The sequence below is a fragment of the Phocoena sinus genome, chromosome 2 (genome assembly GCF_008692025.1).
Source record: "Phocoena sinus isolate mPhoSin1 chromosome 2, mPhoSin1.pri, whole genome shotgun sequence".
NCBI lineage: Eukaryota > Metazoa > Chordata > Mammalia > Artiodactyla > Phocoenidae > Phocoena > Phocoena sinus.
This window is the reverse complement of record NC_045764.1, coordinates 57,216,767-57,240,517: the sequence shown is the minus strand read 5'-3', so window position 1 is coordinate 57,240,517 and position 23,751 is coordinate 57,216,767. Positions and strand designations below refer to the sequence as shown.

Genomic DNA, 23,751 nt, shown 5'->3' with positions numbered 1-23,751 from the left:
AAATCATACGGTATTTGTCTTTCTTTGTCTGACTTATTTCACTTAGCATAATACCTTCAAGGTCCATCCATGTTGTTGCAAATGGCAGGATTTCGTTCTTTTTTTAATGGCTGAGTAGTATTCCATTGTGTGTGTGTGTGTGTGTGTGTGTGTGTGTGTGTGTGTGTGTGTGTGTGTCTTCTTTATCCATTTATCCAGTGATGGACACTTAGGTTGTTAGGATATCTTGGCTATTGTAAATTATGCTGCAATGAATGTAGAAGTGCATGTATCTAATCAGATTAGTGTTCTTGTGTTATTTGAATAAATAACCAGAAGTGGAACAGCTGGACCATATGATGGTTCTAGTCTTAAGTTTTTAAAGAGTCTTCTTACTGTTTTCCATAGTGATTGTACCAATTTACAGTCCCACCAACAGTGTACAAAGATTGCCTTTCATCCACATTCTCTCCAACGTTAGTTATTTCTTGTCTTTTCAATGATGGCCATTCTGGCAGGTGTGAGATGATATGTCACTGTGGTTTTGATTTGCATTTCCCTAATAATTAGTGATGTTGAACATTTTTTCCATGTGCCTGTTGGTCATCCCTATGTCTTCTTGGAAAAATGTCCATTCAGATCCACTGCCTATTTTTTTTTTTTTTTTTTTTTTTTTTTTTGCGGTACGCGGGCCTCTCACTGCTGTGGCCTCTCCCGCCGCGGAGCACAGGCTCCGGACGCGCAGGCTCAGCGGCCATGGCTCACGGGCCCAGCCGCTCCGCGGCATGTGGGATCTTCCCCGACCGGGGCACGAACCCGTGTCCGCTGCATCGGCAGGCGGATTCTCAACCACTGCGCCACCAGGGAAGCCCACTGCCTATTTTTAATTGGGCTGTTTTGTTGTTGTTGATTTGTGTGAGTTCTTCATATATTTTTTGATATTAACCCCTTATCAGATATATGATTTGCAAATATCTTTTCCCATTCAGGAGGTTGCCTTTTTTATTTTGATGATGCTTTTCTTTGCTCTTCAGAAGCATATTGGTTTGATGTAGTCCCATTTGTTTATTTTCACTTTTGTTCCTCTGGTCTTTGGAGTCAGATCCACAGAAACATCACTAAGGCCAATGTTACTGAGGTTGCCACCTATGTTTTCTGTTTGTTTTTAGGAATTTTATGGTTTCAGGTCCTACATTGAAGTCCTTAATCCATTTGAGTTAATTTTTGTTATGATGTAAGATAGTGGTCTAGTTTTATTGTTTTGCATGTGGCTGCCCAGGTTTTCCACCATTTATTGAAGAGACTATCATTTCTCCATTATATGTTCTTTGCTCCTCTGTTGTAAATAGGTGGTCTGTATATGTGTGAGTTTATTTTGGGCTCTCAATTCAAGTTCCATTGACTTGTGTGTCTGTTTATGTACCAGTACCATACTGTTTTGATTGCTATAGCTTTGTAGTATAGTTTGAAATCAGGGCTCATGATATCTCTAGCTTTCTTCTTCTTTCTCAAGATTGTTTTGGTTATTCATGATCTTTTGTGGTTCCATACAAATTTTAGAATTCTTTTTTCTAGTTCTGTGAAATATGATATTAGAATTTTGATAAAGATTGTATTGAATCTGTACATTGCTTTAGGTAATATGGACATTTAAACAATATTAATTTCTCTAATCCATGAACATGGAATAACTTTCCATTTATTTGTGTCTTCTTCAGTTTCTCTCATTAGTATCTTATAGTTTTCAGTGTACAGGTTTTCATCTGCTTAGTTAAATTTATTCCTAGGTATAGTATTCTTTTTGATGCAGTTGTAAATGGGGTTGTTCTCTTAATTTCTCTTTCTGGTAGTTTGTTATTAGTGTATAGAAATACCATGGATTTCTGTATATTGATTTTGTATCCTGTGACTTTACTAAATTCATTTATTAGTTCTAACAGTATTTTGGTGGGAACTTTAGAATTCTCTCTATATAGTATCATGTCATCTTCAAACAGTGACATTCTGATTTGGATGCCATCCATTCTGATTTGGATGCCATCCATTCTGATTTGGATGCCTTTTATTTCTTTTTCTTGCCTGATTTCTCTAGGCTAGGACATCTGATACTATGTTGGATAAAAGTGGCAAGAGTGGGCATCCTTGTCTTATTACTGATCTGAGGGGAAAAGCTTTCAGCTTTTCACCACTGAGTATGATGTTACTTGTGGGTTTGTCATATGTGGCCTTTATTAGGTAGGTTGAAGTACACTCTCTCTATAGGCACTTTTTTGAGAATTTTTATCATAAATGGATGTTGAATTATATCAGATGCTTTTTTCTGCATCTATTGAGGTGATCATATGATTTTTATTCTTCATTTTGTTAATGTGATGTATCACATTGATCGATACATGGATTTGAACCATCCTTGCATCCCTGGAATAAATCCTGCTTGATCATGATATATGATCTTTTTAATGTATTGTTGGATTAAATTTGCTAATATTTTGTTGAGGATATTTACATCTATCTTCATCAAGTATATTAACCTGTATTTTTCTTTCTTTTTCTTTTTTTAAATTTTTTCTCTGTCATGCCCTTACCTGGTTTTGGTATCAGGGTAATGCTGACTTTGTAAAATATATTTGGAAAGTTTCCCTTCTCTTCAGTTTTTGGAAGAGTTTGAGAAAGATGGGTATTAAATTTTCTTTAAATATTATATGCAATTCACCAGTGAAGCCATCTGGTCCTGGGATTTTGTTAGATTTTTGATTACTGTTTTAGTCTCTTTACTATTGATTGGTCTATTTAGATGTTCTATTTCTTCATGATTCAGTCTTAGAAGTTTGTATGTTTCTAGGAATTTATCCATTTCTTCTAGGTTATCCAATTTATTGGTGCATAATTGTTTGTAATAATCTCTTATGATCCTTTGTATTTCTGTGGTATTAGTGTAACTTTTCCTCTTTCATTTCTGATTTTATTTATTTGAGTCCTCTCTTTTTTTTCTGGTTAGTGTAGCTAAAGTTTTGTTAATTTTGTCTTTTCATTGAACCAGCTCTTAGATTTGTTGCTCTTTTCTATAGCTTTTTGTCTCTATTTCATTTATTTCTGCCCTAAGTTTTATTATTTCCTTTCTTCTACTAATTTTGGGCTTTGTTTATTCTTCTTTTTCTAGTTCTTTTAGGTGTAAAGTTACATTTTTGGGGGGCGGGGGATTTTCATGTTTTATGAGGTAGGCCTGTATTGATAAGAACTTTTCTCTTAAAGCCACTTTACTGTATCCCATAGAATTTGGTATGTCATACTTCTGTTTCATTTCTCTCTAGGTAATTTTTGATTTCTCCTTTGATTTCATTGATGACCCATTGGTTTTCTGTAGCATGTTATTTAATATCCACATGTTGTGGGGTTTTTCCCTCATTTTTTTCTTGTGATTAATTTCTAATGACCCCATTATTATATAATACCTGTCTTTGTTTTTTATTTCACTGTTAGTTTTAAATTCTATTTTGTCTCATACGAGTATGGCTACTTCAGCTTTCTTTTCATTTCCTTTGCATGGAATATCTTTTTCCATCTCTTCATTTTTAGTCTGTGCCTGTCCTTTCTTCTGAAGTGAGTCTCTTGTAGGCAACCTACTTACGGGTCTTGGGTTTTTTGTCCATGCATCTACTCTGTGTATTCTGATTGGCAAATTTAGTCCATTTACATTTAGAGTAAGTATTGATAGGTATGTATTGCCATTTCCTTAATTGTTTTCTAGCTATTTTTGTAGTTCCTCTCTGTTTTGTTCCTCTTCTCTTTTTCTCTTCCCTTGTGTTTTTCTTTAGTGTTATGTTTAGATTCCTTTCTTATTTTCTTTTGTGTATTTACTATAATTTTTTTCCTTTTTGCTACTCTGAGGTTCACATATCACATCCTGTGTAAATAGTAGCCTGTTTTAAGTTAGTAGCAACTTAGGTTTGAACACATTCCAAAACTTTATCTTTTTAATACCCCTCATGTTTTATACTTTTGATGACACATTTTATCTCTTTATTTTATGCATCCCTTAAGTAATTAAGTATTGTAATTTTAGTTAATTTTATTGCTTTTATCTTTTAACCTTCATGCTTGTTTTATGTGATTAATTTACTATATTTATTATTCACCTTTCCAGTGAGATTTTTACTTTTGTATGTTTTCTTATTATTAGTTAGTGCCATTTCTTTTCAGCTTAAAGTAGCCCCTTTAACATTTCTTACTGGGTCAGTTTAGTGGTGATGAACTCCTTTAGCTTTTACTTATCTTGGAATATCTTGATCTCTTCTTCAATTCTGAATGATATCCTTGCTGGGTAGAGAATTATTGGCTGGAAATTTTTTGGTTTTTTTTCCTTTCAGCACTTTGAATATGTCATGCCACTGCCTCTGGGCTGTACAGTTTCTGCTGAGAAATCTACTGATAGCCTTAGGGGTTTACCTTGTATGTAACAAGTTGTTTTTCTCTTTCTGCTTTTAGGATTCTCTCTTTATCCTTAACTTTTATTATTTTAGTTATAATATGTCTTGGTGTGTGACTCTATAGGTTCATCTTATTTGGGACTTGCTGCACTTCCTGGACCTGGAAATCTGTTTCCTTCCCCAGACTAGGGAAGTTTTCAGCCACTGTTTCTTCAAATAATTTTTCTGACCCTTTTTCTTTCTCCTCTTCTTCTGGAACCCCTATAATGCAAGTGTAATGTTGTCCCAAAGGTCCCTTTAGGTATCTTTGCTTTTTAAGTTCTTTTTCATTTTACTGCCCTGTCTGGATGAGTTCCATTTTGTCTTCCAGCTTGTTGATTTGTTCTTCTATCTCATCCAGTCTGATGTTCAGCTCTTCTAGTGTATTTTTCAGTTTAGTTGTAACTTCTGTTTGGTACTTTCTTATATTTTCTGTCTTTGTTGAAGTTCTCACTGTGTCCATCCATTCTTCTCCTGAGCTTGGTGAGCATCTATATAACCATTACTTTTAACTCTTTGTCAGGTAGATTGCTTATCTCCATTTCACTTAGCTATTTTTCTGAGGTTTTGACTTGTTCTTCCAATTGGAGCATATTCCTCTGTCTCCTCATTTTTCTTAATTCTTTGATTCTATGTATTAGGTGAATCAGCTATCCTTCCCAGTCTTGAAGGAGTGGCCTTATTTAGGAAATGTCTTGTGGGGCGCAGAGGTGCAATTCTGCCTGGACACTAGAGCCAGGCATTCAAGGGTTGTCCCCTGTTGGGGCTGCATGCACCCTCCTCTATGGTGGGGCCACAGCTGCTTCTGTGGCATGCTGGTGGGCTGGGCTTCCCTCCAGGATGGCTGAGGGGCATAGCTACAGCTGCTGTGGTGTGCTGGTGAGTGATGCAGCCCCCCAGACTGGCTTGGAGGTCTACCTGTGATGGCTGCACCGACTGGTAGGTGGGGCTGATGTGGCAGGAGTGGGTGGGGCTCTCAATGGGGCACACTGGTGCTAACAAGTTAGAGCAAGAATTTCAAAGTGGTACCCACCAGCACCAGTATTAGCAAGGTAGTCTGAAATGGCAAAAATGGTTCCTGGCACTGTCTTGCATTCCCCAGGGAGCATCTGAAATTGTTCTTGCCTCTCTGGTGATGCTTCAAGGTTAGTAAGTGGGTCCCCTTGACCTACAGTCTATATGCTTTTCAATTTGGTGTTTTCATGCTGGCTTTTGGGTTGAGTGAGTCTGCATGTGGGCCCTTTAAGAATGAATTTTCTCTTCTCTCAGTTCTGTGGTTGCCCTGGATGTATTCCCTTTTGGTTTTTCTTCTTTTTTATTATTATTGAAATATAGTTGATTTACAATGTTGTGTTAATTTCAGGTGTATAGCAAAGTGATTCAGTTATATAAAGTATATATATTTTTTATTTTTCAGATTCTTTTCCATTATAGGTTATTACAAGCTATTCAGTATAGTTCCCTGTGCTATACAGTAGGTTCTTGTTTATCTGTTTTATATATAATAGTGTGTATATGTTAATCTCAAACTCCTAATTTATCCCCTCCCTCCCCTTTTGGTAGCCATAAAACGGTTTTCTATGTCTGTGAGTATATTTCTGTTTTGTAAATAAGTGCAAAAACTATGGAGTGCTTCACAAATTTGTGCATCATCCTCATGCAGGGGCCCTGCTAATCTTCTCTGTATTGTTCCAATTTTAGTATATGTGCTGCCAAAGTGAGCACTCTCTTTTGGCTTTTAAAATCAGGTGTTTTGGGGGCTTGTCTCTCCTGTGCAGGATCTAGGGGTCAGGGTACCTGGTGTGGAGCTTGAATCCCTCACTCCTCAGAGAAGAGATCTGGGCCTTTGTGATCCCTCCCGATTGTGGAGTGGTGTGGTTTCCTCCTTGGTGACACATCTCTCTGCCTCTCCTCACCATCTCAGTGTTGTCCTTTTACTCTTTGTTGTGGAGATTCTGTTCCTCCAGCTTTTGGGTCCTTTATGAGGGGATTATCCCATATGTAGTTGTGGATCTGCTGTGTCTGTGGAAGGAGGTGAGTTCAGGATCATCCTATGCCACCATCTTGAACCCTCCTTCACAATTTTTTTTAAATGTTGACCTTGTATCCTCTGACCTTGCTCCACTCATGTATTAGTTTTAGGAGCTGTTGTGGGGTTTTGTTGTTGTTGTTGTTAGAGATTTCTTGGGGTTTTCTACACAGTCATGCAAATGATTTCTATCATCACGTCAACTGCAAATAAGACGGTTTTCTTTTCTTCTGATCTCTGTGTCTTTATTTCTTCTGCTTTCCTGGTGAGGACTCCAGTATTATGTTGAATAAGGGTGTTGAAAGATTGGGAATAAGATCTGCCTTGTTCCTGATCTTAGAGGGAAGGCATTCAGTCTTTTTACTATTATGTATGATACTAGCTGTGGTTTTTTTGGTAGATGTTCTTTATCAGGCCGAGGAAGTTCCCCTCTATTCCAATTTTCTGACAGTTTTTATTCTGCCTGAGTGTTGAATATTATCAGTGTTTTTTTCTGCACCAATTGGTATAAGCATCTGCTTTTTATTCTTCAGCCTCTTAATATGGTTGATTCATTGATCAGTTTTGAAATACTCCAACCAATGTTGTACTCATGGAATAAACCCCACTTGGTTATGTGTATAATTCTTTATATATGCTGCCAAATTGTATTTGCTAATTTTTTATTAAGGATTTTTGTGTCTATGAGGGAATGTACTCTATACGTTTCTATTTTTTTTCTTATTCTTTTTTTTTTCAGTACTATCCTTGTGGTTTTGGTTTCAGAATAATATTAGCTTCTTAAAATGAATTGATAGATATTCTCTCATCCTCTATTTTCTGGAAGAGAGTTATAGAATTGGTATTAATTCTTCTTAATTGTTGGTAGAATTTTCTAGTGAAACCATCAGGACCTAGAGGGTTCTTTTCAGGAATTTTAAAATTATTAATTCAATTTGTTTAATAATTCTGTGACTATTCAGCGTATTTCTATCCTCTCGTTTAAGTTTTAGTAGGTTGTGCTTTCCAAGGAACCAAGGAATTGGTGTATTTCATCTAAACTGTCAAATTTATATGTGAAGAGTTGTTTGTGACATCCTTTTGTCATTCTTTTGATGTGTGCAGGGCTTGTAGTGATATACTCAAATTCATTCCTGATATTGGCTTGTCAATTTTTTTTTTCACCCTCTTTTTTTTGTGGTACATGGGCCTCTCACTGTTGTGGCCTCTCCCGTTGCGGAGCACAGGCTCCGGACGCGCAGGCTCAGTGGTCATGGCTCACAGACCCAGCCGCTCTGCGGCATGTGGGATCTTCCCGGACCGGGGCACGAACCCATGTCCCCTGCATCAGCAGGCGGACTGTCAACCACTGTGCCACCAGGGAAGCCCCGGTTTGTCAATTTAATTGATCTTTTCAAAGAAGTAGATTTTTGTTTCATTGATTTTCCCTATTGTTTTTCTTTTCTCACTTTCATTGATTTTTCTTCCTATATTTATTATTTCCTTCTCTCTACCTGTTATGAGTTTATTTTTCTCTTCATTTTTTTTTGTTACATGAGGAGTCAGCATAGAGTTACAGACTTGAGACATTTTTCTAATGTAAGCATTTACTACTATACATCTCTTTCTCAGCACTCTACCCGTACCTCACAAATTTTGATAAGCTGTATTTTTAGTTTTTTCAGTTCACTTTATCTTTTGAGTTTCCAACCATAGACTTTCTATTTAACTCATAGATTATTTAGAAATTTAGTGTTTAGATTCCAAGTGTTTGGAAATTCTCGTGTTGTCTCCTTTTTACTTGTTTTTAATTTGATTCCATTGTGGAAAATCACACTCCATATGGTTTAAATTCTTTTAATATTGTTGAGGTTTTTATGGTACAGTTTGTGGTCTGTCTTAGTATATGCTCCATGGGGACTTGAAAACAATGTGTTTTTGCTGTGTTGGGGAAAGGGTTTTATGTCAGTTAGGCCATATTGGTTGATGGTGTGTGAAGTTCTGTGACTTTCCTGATTTTCTGTCTAGTTGTCCTCTCATCAAGTGTTGAGACAGGAGTGTTGAAGAATATAGATTTGTATATTTCTCTTTCTTTTTCTTTTTTTTTTTTTACTTCCTTCTGATTTTATTCACATACTTTTCAGCTCATTTGGGAAAGAATGTATGATTGTTGTGTCTTCTTGGTATGTGGAGTCTTTATCAGTATGTAAATTTATATCTGCCCTTTGTAATTTTCTTTCCTCTAAAGTCTAGTTTATCTGGTAATAATATAGTTGATCTTGCTTGTTTTGATAATATTTTCTTGGAATATGTAATTTGGCTGGTAGCCTACAGGCCTCACCTCTCTGCTGATGGTGTTGGTGGTAGAACATGATTTTTTCCTTTGGTGTTTAGCTGAGGTAGGACTATTACTTAAAAGTTTTCTGTCTCCCTGGCTGCCCTTTCCTGGTCATTTTGCTTTTCTCAGGACATTTTTGTTGTTGTTGTTTTTCTCTGCACCTGTTGATGCTTCTCCAGTACTCAGTTTGGAATAAAAGAGAAATGGAAAACCCAGGGACTTTGTCAGTCCTTCTGCCTTCTCTTCATTTTCACAGTGATCCTATGTTTATTTATATTTTATGTTAAGAGTTTTAGGCATAGTTAATGGAAGTAATAGTGCTGCAAAACACTGATAACAAAATACCATACTCTGGGCATTTTTTTTCACTAAAGTAAATATTTATTTGGGGAAGAATCCCCAGGCCATTACATTTTATTTCTTATTTATTTATATACTGTGTTATTCCCAAGAAACTCTTAAAGTGACTGTAATGGATACATAAAAATGGAGACGTTTATTTCTGCTAGCCAGTTTGGTTCCTGGTGAATGATCCCATCCTGGCCTGTAGAGGCCTGCCTTCACACTGTGTCCTCTATGGAAAAGAGAGAGAGAGAACATGAATATTAATTTCTTCCTATTCTTATAAGGCTACCAGTCCTATTGGATTACGGCCCCATCCTTATGGCTGCATGTAACCTTAATTACCTCCTTAAAGGTTGTGTTTCCAAATATATTCACATTGGGGGATTAGGACTTCAACATATGAATTGGGGGAGGTGCAGTTCAGTCCATGCAAATAGGTAAAAGTATGTCTATTCTCTCCCTAACTGAAAGTCTGAGCTCTAATTATTGTTTTATTGAAATTGGTAATAAACATATTTGTGACTATAATTATTTTAATCTTATTTTCCCAGACGAAACATGGAATTTTTAAGGTTCTTAAATCCTCTTATTACATTTTGTGAAATTTCTTTCCAAACACGTCATACCAGCTTGGTTCACTTGAAGCACTTCTTGCTTCAGTGTTTTGGTGGAAATACTTAATATAATTTTAGGCAGGAAATATTTAGATTAACTTCTTGAAGATAAAAACAATATTTCTGTTTTATCATTTTTAGATTTTATTTATACTTTCATAGCAAGTGCATATGCTTAGTTTACTTAGATTTCATATTTATTCAGATGAATGTTGATCAATTTCTTTACTATCTTCAATCTAAAGGGAAAAGCTCCCCTTAAGAAGATTAGTCTGGTCACTTTTCAGCCAGTTACTGGGGAACTTCAGGCATGGATTTGGTGGCCCCACTTATGTGGGAGGTGCCCAAGGTGGCATACATGCCAGGTCAGAGGTCACTGAAACACAGGTGGGCAGAGTGCAAAGTCAGCACCTTTCTCTCTGTGTTTGCTACTCAACTTCACTCACGTTTGAATTTCCACACCTGATTCACAGTCCTTGTATGAAAAGTAACCAAGGGCACCAGTGGCAGAAATTCTCCCCTCCCCAGCAGGGGTGGCTAGCTTTCTTTTGTCCTCTTTGTTTCATGGCTCTGGAGAGAAAGGGCATTACAGGTTACACAGCTCAGAAATGGAAAACTCACTTTTACTTCATGGACTCATTCACATCCATGAAGTAGGCTGCCTGACCTCTGTGTTGGAGGGACTGCAGGGGCTCTGAGCAGCCCGAGAGATTGGAGGCCAGTGCTTTCCCCACATGGAGCCCTGGGAGCTCAGGCAGTTATCCTGGGTCCTGGGTCACCAAACAACTCGCCTAGGGAGGCAAGGGTGACACCTCGGTCCCTACCCTCTTGCCCAGACCAGGTGGGCTGGAACTGACTGCTGTGGAAACACTGCCCTATCTGAGAAGGGGGCTGGAGGAGTATCTCCTTCTCAGTGCAGGAAGGTGAACAGGAAGCTTGCCTGTTTCTGGCTGTGTGGGGGAAGCTCCATGTCACAATCAGGGGGCTCGGAGACTGAAGATTCATTCCATTTTTGGCATCTGGAAGCTGAGGTGTGCCCTGTCCAAGCTCCATGGTGGTGCATCAGTGTTTGAACCCTGAGTTTTCTGCCACCTGACAAACAGCACAAACTACAGTGGTTGGTGTCCAGGAGCGGGGGCTGGAAAACTGTGAGGCGACAGCCATAGGGCTCTGCTCTTCTACCCCCCTCCCCCTTGTCATTTCGCTTCCACCAACACTGTGACTGCATCTGTGTCCCCTGAGCTCTTGCTCTATATCACCCTTCATTAGATTTTACAGCAAACGTTACAAAGACTGTTTGTTAAAGGCAAACAAACATATGCAAATAGATGAGTTGAAAATTAAACTTACAAAAGATACATAAATAAATAGCACCTCCCTTGGAGCAAATATTATCAGACATAACAAACTGCAGATCTGAATCTAAACTTTAGATAATAGGAACTAATAAATAATGTTTAAATAATTAAACACAATTAAGAATTGAAAATGCAAGAAAAACGCAAAGCACTCTTTAAAAAACAGCTTTAAAAAAATGACATAAAACTAATAGAGATGAGAAATGTAGGCATCAAAATTAAAAACTCACCTTATCTACAAAACAGAAATAAATCCACAGACATAAAAAACAAACTTATGGTTACCAAAGGGGAAGGGTGAGGGAGGGATAAATTAGGAGTTTGGGATTAACATATACACACTGCAGTAGATAAAATAGATAAACAACAAGGGCCCACTGTATAGCACAGGGAACTATACTCAATATTTTGTGATAACCTAAAAGGGAAAAGAATCTGAAAAAGAATATATATATATATATATATATATATCTGTATGTATAACTGAATCAGTGTGCTGTACACCTGAAACTAACACAACATTGTAAATCTAACAGCATTGTAAATCTAACAACATTGTAAAACTAACACAACATTGTAAAACTAACACAACATTTCAATGAAATAAAAAATTAAAAACTCAGTAGAAGCATTGGGTGTCAGGTGAGACACGGTCAAAGGAGTAGAGGTAATTTCCTAGATGAACCATAGCCAGCTATATAGGTGGAAAATATGAAAGAATGGTGAATGGATGCATTGGTGAATGGTGCTTCTATGTACCAAGTCCTGATCCAAATGTTTTACATATATTTACAACCTTTTGAGAAGGGTACTGTTATTATTTTGCAAATAAGTCAAAAATAGGAAGAGTCATCAAAATAATAGCACAGTGTGTCTGAGGTCATGCAGAAAGCAGATGTGGACGCATGAACCCCATCCTGGATTGACCCCACACGTAACCTTGTGAGACAGGGCATATGAGTTCCTCTTTTTCGTAGGTGCTCCCACACGTGGTGGCTGGTATTGTAGAAGGAAATAATAGAAAGAACGTGGGAGAAGTGTTAGGAGATGATTTTTCAGAGGAAAGGTAAAATTGTGACCCATATACAGATATAAAAAATGAACACATGCTAAAGAATTTATTTTACTCACAAGACATGAGGGAACCAGGCAGATGTTAGATCCTATTAAAGGAAAAGTCAAACCAGGACAAATGTATATGAAGTAAAGGAATGTTGAGATGAATTGTAAGTGGACATAAAATGTGTTTATTTACAGGGCGCAGGAAGTCAAATCACCACCAGTGAAATCACTCCCGACAACACATAATTTATGCATCTATCCTCTGCTTGCAGCTTACAAAGAGTTTCCAAAGAGCTCAGACGTAGTCCCATGCCTTGCTCAGAGCTGTATGCTTTTAGAGGATGCAGTTTTCCGGTGAAATATGACTTTTTCCTCCAGAAGCCATGTTCCAAAAGAATGGCTGAGAATTTAATAATATTGATGAAAAACATAAATCCTCGGTTTCAGGAGATACAAGAAGTCTGAGAAAAGATAGATAATAAGAAACGGGCACCTAGACAACTTTGCTAAAAACGGCAGAACGCCCAAAGCTAAGGAGATACTGGAAAAAATGAAAGAAAAAAAGATAGTTTGCTACAAAGGGATGACGATTAGACTGACTGCAGGCCTTTTAGAGGCAACAGTAGAAGCCAGAAAAAAATAAGAGTAACTTTAAATTTTGAGAGAAAATAATCATCAATGTAGAATTCTGTCCCGGCTAAACCCTTCTTTACATGAGGGGCAAAATCAGGACATTTTCAGGAAAACAAAGACTAAAGAAGTTACCATGAAGAGGTAAACTGCCATGATGAAATACCAGAAATACACGTATTAAAGAAACTACCAGAATATACATTTAGGAACAGGGTATGAGAAGGAACGCAATTGTTAAAAAATTCAGGTAAATATAAATAGTTTTGAACATATATAATAATAATGATGAACTTGAGGGTGAAAAACAAAGAGAGATTAAAATGATGGAAAATAGTAACATGAAAGGCAGTATTTGGATGGTACTTGTAGGTAAAGCACTTAGTTGGACTTAAGTTGCTCTGGCAGAACATAGAGCTGTCAGCTCTGAGTAAAGTATACACGTTAAAAATGTAAAAATTGAAACCGTCTATGATACATTGCTAAAGTGGGGGAAAAAAGCAAATTCTAAAGAGTATTGTATGTAATATCTAAAATTTTGTTAAAATATCTGTATGTATGCATGTGCATTATGTACAACTGATGTATCCACATGCATAGAAAAAGGTCAGAAAAAAATGTTAAAGAGGTTACCTCTGAGTTACAAAATTGTGGGTAATTTTAATCTTTGCTCCTTCAGTCACCTCATAATTAATTATTGCGTCCCTACCAAGTGTTTTCTGTATTTCCCTTTTTGTGAATATGTTTTATTTCTGTAATTAGAAAAGAACAATAAATGTTTGTTTTAAAGGGATAAAAAAATGTAAGAATAACCATCAGAAGCATAAGAATAATTTTTTAAACTTCCAGACAGGTAAGAAGTGAGTAGGGAAAGAATAAAGAAAATGTGAGAAGCCTATAGAAAGGAGGGAAATGCAATCAAAGGACGGTGAAATAAAGAGCACAAAATTAAATAGTAGAAATAAAACCAAACATTGTAACAGACAAGATAAAGGATTAGGCAGCTAGTTAAAAAGACAGAGATCCCCCAACTATATATTTTTTTAAAATCCAACTGTACACCATTTGTATGTATATATATATATATATATATATACACACACACACATATATATGTGTGTGTGTGTATAGACACACACACACACACACACACACACACACACCCCATTTGGATATATATTTGAACTAAAGCATAAGTACACAAGAGACAAAAAAAAAAAGGAAAAAGATATACTGGGCCAACAAGAATAAGATAAAATTAGCATGGCTATGTTTATAACAGGAAAATGCACACACACACACACTCTCAAGTGCACGCACACACGCTATAAGAAAAAAGGTGCAATTAAGGTTAAAGATCAAGTCATAATGATAAAAAAGAAACCATTTCTGAGAATACTTAACAAATTTCACATGTATGCACCTAATAAAATAGCTTTGAAACAAATGAAGAAAAATTGGCAGATAAATCCATAATTGTGGTAGAAGATTTTAATGTACTGGTTTTTTTTTAGTAATTGATAGTTCAAGAAGGAAAAAATGTGTCAGGATATAGAATTTCATAATTAACAAGCCTCACCTAATGTAGAGAAATAGATACAGATAGACACAGATAGAAAAACAGATGTGTCCTTGTTCTACTAAAAATACATATCTGGAGAACTAAGTACCCAAATGTGAATCAGAAAAAGAGAAACTTTAGTGTGTGTGAATGTGTGTGTGCATGTATGTATATATGTAGGGAGAAATCCATAGCCTTAAATGCTTACATTAGGCAAGATTTTAAAACTAAAATTTGTGAATTAATTACCAATCTCAAGAAGTTAGGAAAAAAATAATATTAAGTAAATAGAAGGAAGAATAAAGAAAAGAGTAGAAATTTATTAAATGAGAAAAATAAGATAGAAATCAAGAAGGAATAAGTTGGTTTTAAAAAGAACTAATAAAATGAACACACCTCAGGGAATAATTATCAAGAAAGTAAAGAAGAGAGAATATTATGGACAACTTTATGCCATTGAATATGGAAACTTAGCCAGAAATTATTTTTTCTAGAAAAATATAAGCTGGTTCTAGACAAAATAGAAAAATAGACAAGATAATTGGATCTCTCTACCTATCTACCTATCTATCATCTATCTATCTTTAAAATATGCTTTATTTTTTAGAGCAGTTTTAGATCCCCAGCATAGTTGAGAAGGTTCAGAGATTTCCCACATAGCCCTGCCCCCACAATGCACTGCCTCCCCGATTATGAACACCCTCACCAGAGTGGTATGTTTGTTACAATCGATGAGCCAACATTGACAAATAATGATCACCCAAAGTCCATAGTTTACACTAAGGGTTTGCTTTTTATGTTGTACATTCTATGGATGTGGACAAATGTATAATGACATGTATCCACCATTATAGTATCATACTAGCTTCACTGCCCTAAAAATCCTCTGTGCGCCTCCCATTTATCCCTCTCTCCCCCTAACTCCTGGAAACCACTGAGCTTTACTGTCTCCATAGTTTTGCCTGGTCCAGAATGTCATATAGTTGGAATCATACAGTTTGTAGCCCTCGGACTGGCTTCTTTCACTTAGTAGTATGCATTTAAGCTGCCTCCAAGTCTTTCATGGCTTAATAGCTCATTTCATTTTAAGACTAAATAACATTTCATTGTCTGGATATACCACAGTTTATTTATTTATTCATTCACCTACTCAAGAACATCTTGATTGCTTCAAAGTTTTAGCAATTATGAATAAAGCTGCTTTAAGCATACATGTGCAGATTTCTGTCTGGACATAAGTTTTCAACTCCTTTTAGTAAACACCAAGGAGTGTGATTGGTGGATTGTATGGTAAGAGGATGTTTAGTTTTGTAAGAAGCTGCCAAAGTGTCTTTCAAAGTGGCTGTTCCATTTTGCATACCCATCAGTAATGAATGAAAGCTCCTGTTGCTCTGCTTCCTTGCCAGATGTGGTGTTCTCATTGTTCTGCATTTTGACCATTTACTAGGTGTGTGGTGGTATCTGGTTGTTTAAATTTGCAATTCCCTGATAACTTCTTTGTTGAGGTGTCTGTTCAAGGATTTTTTGATTGGGTGGTTTTCTTACTGTTAAGTGTCATTTGTATATTTTGGATAGCAGTCTTTATCATGTATATCTTTTTTCAAATATTTTCTACCAATCTGAAGCTTGCCTTTTCATTCTCTTGATTGATATGTTTTTAAAAAGAAATTCGAAAAAGTGGATTTTGCAGGCAAGTTCCATCTAGCATACAATGTCACTTATGAGCATGTATGTATGCATCTTAACTAGAGTATTAACTCACTAAATCTAGCAATAATTTTTAAAAAATCATAACAAATTTAGTTTTCTAATGAAAAATAAGTTTTGTTTAACTTTAGAAAAATTCATTCATACAATTCATTCTATCAATATTAACAGAATGAAGGAGAAAAATCACACGATCATCTTGGTAGCTGGGGAGAAATCAGTTGATGGTATTTAATACCCATTTGTGAAATAGAAGAAAACTTGTGTAACCTGATGTAAGGTGTTTACCAAAAGTTCATTTAATGCTGAAACATTACAAGTTTTCTATATGTAGAACAAAATAAAGATACCTATTGTCATCACTTAAAAAATATCTTAAGAATGATAAGAATCTTAAATAACAAGAAAAGTAAAAAAATGAAATATTAAGGATTAGAAAGGAATAAACTAAATTAACTATCATTCATCAACTATATGACTTTTTTTCCAGTATTTGCAGGTGTTAAAAAGGATCAATAAATAAATCTAAGACCAAAATAAATGGTGAGTTATATATTTATTTCTGGGAAAACTCAGTATCATAAAGATGTCAGAATTTCCCAAACTAGTCTGTAAATTTAATGTGATTCCAACTAAAGTCTCAGCTGGGTCTTCATGGGACTGGACAAGTAGATCCTAGAACTTAACAATGATGAGTAAAGGGCCAAGGATATGTAAGATAATTTTTAAACAAAAGAACAAAGTTGTCGGAGACTTGCCCTGCCAAATACCAACATTTCCACTAAGTTGTAGTGATTAAGATGATGTTGTACTGGATCAGGAACAGTCCTATTGATCAAGGAACAATATTGGGAGCCCAGAAACTTGACACAGGCTTTGATAACATTATCCCATATTATTTATAACATTGTTATAATTCATCCAATGTTACATCCAATTGTTATAATCCATGTTATATGCCATTTAACATATAAATTGGTGGGTAAAGAAAGGATCTTGAATAGATTCTTCTGGAAGCCTCCTGCTGATACCTGGATGTCTGCCTCCTGGGATCTCTGAAAGGTAGAAACGACCATGAAATTTCAGTTCTGCTCAAGACTTTTTGGTCATGGTCTGTGACAAGCCACCTTGCTATCATTTTAACATGTCCTTAACACTTTAGAATAAAATACAAAACAAAATCAAAATATCCAGAGAAAGGACTTACTACTCTCTTTTGAAATAAAATTAATCTATTCTCTACAGACTTTTTTTCCTCTGAAACCTGGGCATCAGCGGTATCTTAACATGTAATTGGCAGCTTTTTTTTTTTTTTTGCTGTTACCAATGTATTGTTTTTATTTTTTTAGCACCTTTATTGGAGTATAATTGCTTTACAATGGTGTGTTAGTTTCTGCTTTATAACAAAGTGAATCAGCTATACATATACATATATCCCCATATCCCCTCCCTCTTGCGTCTCCCTCCCATACTCCCTATCCCACCCCTCTAGGTGGTCACAAAGCACCGAGCTGATCTCCCTGTGCTATGCGGCTGCTTCCCACTAACTATCTATTTTACATGTGCTAGTATATATAAGTCCATGCTTTTGTCTCCTTAGGTAGGTTTATTCCTAGGTATTTTATTCTTTTTGTTGCAATGGTAAATTTTTGTCTGGTTTTGGTATCGGGGTGATGGTGGCCTTGTAGAATGAGTTTGGGAGTGTTCTTCCCTCTGCTGTATTTTGGAAGAGTTTGAGGAGAGGTGTTAGCCCTTCTGTAAATGTTTGATAGAATTCGCCTGTGAAGCCATCTGGTCCTGGGCTTTTGTTCGTTGGAAGATTTTTTTTTTTTTTTTTTTTTGCTGTACGCTGGCCTCTCACCGATGCGGCCTCTTCCCATTGCAGAGCACAGGCTCCGGACGCGCAGGCCCAGCGGCCACGGGGTCACGTGGCTGAGCCGCTCCGTGACATGTGGGATCCTCCCCGACCGGGGCACAAACCCACGTCCCCTGCATCGGCAGGCGGACTCTCAACCACTGCGCTACCAGGGAAGCCCTGTTGGAAGATTTTTAATCACAGTCTCAACTTCAGTGCTTTTGATTAGTCTGTTTATATTTTCTATTTCTTCCTGGTTCAGTCTTGGAAGGTTGTGCTTTTCTAAGAATTTGTCCATTTCTTCCAGGTTGTCCATTTTATTGGCATATAGTTGCTTGTAGTAATCTCTCATGGTCCTTTTTATCTCTGCAGTGTCAGTTGTTACTTCTCCTTTTTCATTTCTAATTCTATTGATTTGAGTCTTCTCCCTTTTCTTCTTGATGAGTCTGGCTAATGGTTTATCAATTTTGTTTATCTTCACAAAGAACCAGCTTTTAGTTTTATTGATCTTATCTTTTATCCATGGCAACTTTTATTCCTTAAAAGATTTAAGATAAATGGCACCTTAGATTGACAGTCTTTTGAGATAGAAGGGTTTCCTCTTTCTTATTCATTTACTTTTTTTCTTACAATATTTTAAATTTTATTTTATTATTTTTATGGAGATACAATTGATATATATATATATATATACAACATTTTATGTTTACCGTGTACATTGTGTTGATTTGAAATACATATATATTGCAATATGATTACCATTGTAGCATTAGCTGACACCTCTATCCTCAATCACATAATCATTATTTCTTTTTTGTGGTAGAGCAATTAAGATCATTTTCGCCTTTTTCTGCTCTTCCCTCTCTCTCTTTCGAGGACCATGTTGAGCTCAGAGGGAATGGGTCTGATGGCACCTGAGACCCTATTCATTACAGTTCTCACCTCATGAGCCCACAGTGTGCTCTCGACAGCAGTGCAGTGTACCTGGGGTTTTTTGCTCAGAGATGGGGGTCAGTGTTGTGGGGCAAGATGAGCAGGGGCTGCACCAAGCTGGGATCGGAGGGCTCTGCTTCCAGGGCCAGGAGCCCTTTGCAGGACTGGGATCAGGCACTGTGTCAGACCCTGTGGATGGGGAGCAGGAAACAGTCTTAGCCCAGACCACCAGGGTTCACCTGTGTCCCTTGGGCTCTGCCTGCCTGTGCTGCCATTGACGTCTGGAAGCACAGTTTGTAATCCTCCCCTAAGGATGGGCCCTTGGGTCCTGCAGGCATAGCACTAGTGGTTAGCCCTCAAGCCCCTGTATTAGCCTTGCTGCTTGGGACAACATCTCATTCACCCCTGCTCCAGGCAAACCTCACCTTCATGAAGCCTCCCTCAGTCCAGTCTACCTCCAGGTGTGTGATCAGACTACGCTGTCTGCTGGGGACACGCCCACCTTCCCTGGTAGGCTCACAGAACCTGTGAGCCTTCTGCCCATCCTTAGAGCCTGTCCAGATGTCCTCTGCTCCTGACTACTTGACGGATGACGTAGGACCTGCACCTTCAATATTGGGGTTAAATATCCCTCCTCTCCATGGGCACTTCTCAGTGGGAGTGCCCAGAGCTCCCCTCACACCAAGTGCAAGCTCATCTGTCCATTATTGCCTGGACGAGGACCAAGGCTGCTGGAGGGAAGAGGTTTTGAGGGGCTTGAAGGGTCACGTACCAGGGTCATCAAAAGTTCTGAGGGTGTATCCTGTCCTCTAGTAGTCAAGAAAAAATATGTATGTTTGACTGTTTTCTAACAGTTTAATACAGAAAGTTTCAGGTGCACACCAGCACAGAGGGAAGAGTGAGCTGAGTTCTGTGAACCCACCCAGCCTCCGGGGTGACCAGAATCTGCTGGCTGCAAGGCTGTGATACCATGTGACCTCAAGGTCACTGTCAGCTGACACCCAATGGACATCACTGATATTGTCACCTGGCAGGTCCTTGCAGTGGTTTTGATCACTCATGTTTCACAGGGACTTCATCCCCTGCGTGTTTTCAGACTTAGATTTTAGCAACAGAACCCTTTTTCAAACAAACCTTATCTCCAGCCCTAATGGTCAAAACAGATGAAGTGGTATTAGCACATAATTATTACCAGAGTTTACTTTTATATCATTTACGTATAAAATCAATTTGCCCCTGGGAAAGAACCCTAAAACTTCCACAGTGAGTATTAAGATTTTGATAATGATGACAGTGGTACATTTATCAATATTCTATTTTGGTTGAACGGTATTCAGAAATCACTGAGTCACACAGCCATTAGCAACAGATTTTTATCTTGTTTTTACCCATTTGCCTTGTGATCTCAAGAGTCTTTTCAATTAAATTGCTCCAAATCCATGGAGAAAGAGCTGTATGAGTTTTATTTTCTTTCAGAATTGAATGATTAACAGATGTCCACAGCCTTTATTATAAATATAAAAATCAGCCAAGATGACACCCAAGCTTAAAATAAGCAAAGCTATGCAAGCATCACACAGTGCTTTCTGCTGTTGCTGCTGCGGGGTGGGGGCTGGGGGGTAGGGGAAGAGGTGCCAAGGCAGATGCAGGTTCTATGCTGGAACTGTAGATTCAAATATGAATTTTTTTTTAAAAGAGCAATAATGCAAAACTGAAATCTTACTGGGTGACTCATTTTCAAGAGTTTCAAATACATGCAGTATTCATGGCAAGAGGAGTTTAGTTTCATGTCCACCAGAAAAGAAGTTAAACGGGCCACATGAATTAATACATTGGTAGTGTCTGAAGAGTTAAAATTTCGCAAACAATTATTTGAGTGTTTTTGGACTTTTATTAGCATTTTATTTACATCTTTATTGGAGTATAACTGCTTTACAATGGTGTGTTAGTTTCTCGCTTTATAACAAAGTGAATCAGTTATACATATACATATGTCACCATATCTCTTCTCTCTTGCATCTCCCTTCCTCCCACCCTCCCTATCACACCCCTCCAGGCGGTCACAAAGCACCGAGCGAGCTGATCTCCCTGTGCTATGCGGCTGCTTCCCACTAGCTATCTACCTTACGTTTGGTAGTGTATATATGTCCATGCCTCTCTCTCGCTTTATCACAGCTTACCCTTCCCCTCCCCATATCCTCAAGTCCATTCTCTAGTAGGTCTGTCTTTATTCCTGTCTTACCCCTAGGTTCTTCATGACATTTTTTTTTCTTAAATTCCATATATATGTGTTAGCATACGGTATTTGTCTTTCTCTTTCTGACTTACTTCACTCTGTATGACAGACTCTAGGTCTATCCACCTCATTACAAATAGCTCAATTTCGTTTCTTTTTATGGCTGAGTAATATTCCATTGTATATATGTGCCACATCTTCTTTATCCATTCATCCAATGATGCATTTTGAAACACAAGGAAAATAAAATATTGGAATCAAACATTTGCAGAAATCTGAAGCACCTCCACAGAATCTTCGGGTTTCAGTGAACCTAATTTAAAAAGCAGGGTAAAAAAATAAAAAAATAAAAAATAAAAAAATAAAAAGCAGGGTAAAATCCAGGGTGAGTTTGTGAAGGTCCACATCCTCAGATATTTGGTTCCCAGTCACTGTTTGTGTGTCATTAAGACAGTCAGGTACAGACTGCAGTGAAGCAAAGAATATTTACATCTTGAGCCTTCCTCCTCCTCTCTCTCCCTGAGTGTGTTTGGAAGTCAGGGGGTGGATGTGTCCTTTTTCATCTTAGAGGATTATCTTTTTATTGTAACTTAGTCTTCCTCCCTTCCTTCTGTCTTTAAGCTTCATCACATTTTTGTTTCATATTCAAACCTTGGCTTTCTTGTACAGTTTTTTCCTGAAGTTTCTGGTGGCTTTTTTTAATTAAAGATTTTTGAAAACAATGTGCCCTTAGTCAAATCCACGGTGTTTTCCACCTTGTTGTTTCTTCTCTTCATTACTCTGAATCCACTTTACTCTCTTCAGAGACCCCTTATATCTTGCTGTAATTTGGAACCCTGCCCCTTTTTCTAGACCCACTACACAGCTCATCATGAAATTCCTTTTCCAGATCTTTAGGTTTGGTCTGAAAGTTTATTTCTTTTTCCTTAGTATTCACCCTCATTTTTCTGGAGCTGATGCTCAAGTCCATGACCAAGAAAATATACATAAGAAACAAGCTCTCTGGCACCTTAATGTTCTTAAAAACACCTTTCTTTGCCTTCACATTGGAGGGGTTTCTTTCAGCTCTACAATTTCTCTATGTGATTTCTCTCCCTCCCACTACTCACCCCCGCCCCCATGTCTCTTCTGCTTCCTTGGCCTTTACTCTGAGGCCCTCATCCTTTCGGTCTTACATTTCATCTCAGTGATTCTTATCAGCCAAACCTCCCACCAATTTATAAAGGTGTATTTCATAGATCATGTTTTAACTTCCATATTGCCATTTGTTTTTCTAAATGCAACATCCTCTTGAATTTTTGTGAGGATATTACTTTTTAAGAGGTAATTTTTTCATTCCTTTCATTGACTGTTTCTTCTTGGATCTTTCTTGTTCCTGTCCTTGTCTCTCACAGTGAAGGCTGTCCTCAGATATCTCATGACGGTGAGTTTCCCCTTTTAGAGGATTTTTGGGAACAGAAAAGGCTGCAGAGGTTCTGTAGACGTGGGCAGCCCTTAGCAGAGGTTTCTCCAGTTGCTAAAATGAGGGAAGCTTAACTCGAGGTGCTGACACCCTTGACTGGCTGCCTACGTTTTCTTGAGGCTGTTTACTTTTTTATTCACCTGTAGGGGCGACATTTTTTTTTTTTAAACATCTTTATTGGAGTATAATTGCTTTACAGGGTTGTGTTAGTTTCTGCTTTATAACAAAGTGAATCAGTTATACATATACATATGTTCCCATATCTCTTCCCTCTTGCATCTCCCTCCCTCCCACCCTCCCTATCCCAGCCCTCTAGGTGGTCACAAAGCACCGAGCTGATCTCCCTGTGCTATGTGGCCACTTCCCACTAGCGAGCTATTTTACATTTGGTAGTGTATATATGTCCATGCCACCTTCTCACTTCATCCCAGCTTACCCTTCCCACTCCCCGTGTCCTCAAGTCCATTCACTACATCTGACATTTTAAGGATATGTTTTAATCAGGCATGGTAAAATGCAGACACAGAAATGACTGTCAGGAAGGAAGGAAGTTTATCTTACAGTTCCCTGGAAACAGGAACATGCTCCCTGTACAGGGCCACACAGGGAAGCACTAGGGACAGTCAGGAGGCAGAGGGCGTGAGGGGAAAATGTGGTCAAAAGCCTTTATTGTGGTTTCCATGGAATAGAACTGGTGAGGCAGGGTAAGCAGGGCTAGGACCGGGATACCTTCAGCAGACTTGGGTACATATGGCCTGTCCCTGTTTGTCTGGTACCTGGTCCTGGGGTGATTAGGGCAGGTGGATGGTGGCCAGGAGGGTGAGAGCTCCATAAAAGAGATGGTGGGGGTGTGGGCTCTGGATTGGTTGCTTTCCATTTGAGTGAGTTGTTTGCTATCTCTAGGAATTGGCTGACCTGGGGCAGGGGTGGGGGTGAGAGTAGTCCCTCCAGGATCAGCAAGGCCCCAGATGTCAAAGTGTCAGAACACAGAAAATGAAAGACCTGGATAATAAGGGCTGTTGGTCTTAATTGTTTTTCCTTTCCGTTTTGTGTGCCCCCTTTAACCAGGTTGGTAACTCCTGGCTGTAGGAGGTTCTGACCATGGGCAGGGGGTGGGGCTGGAGTGCGTTCTTCTACACTTGAACCTAATTCTTCTGTCTCCACCTGTGCTCCTTCCTGTCATCACTAATCCTGGAG

The 23,751-nt window shown here is 37.9% G+C and overlaps 1 protein-coding gene and 1 non-coding gene across 2 annotated transcripts in view; one reads left to right on the top strand and one right to left on the bottom strand.

The window, feature by feature from the left end:
* CHRNA7 (cholinergic receptor nicotinic alpha 7 subunit) overlaps positions 1-23,751 on the top strand; it is a 124,919-nt gene that overhangs the window by 83,554 nt on the left and 17,614 nt on the right. The window lies entirely within an intron of this gene.
* On the bottom strand, positions 6,064-6,170 carry LOC116750029. The gene has a single exon (XR_004348774.1). It is a non-coding gene; the product is annotated as a U6 spliceosomal RNA (small nuclear RNA).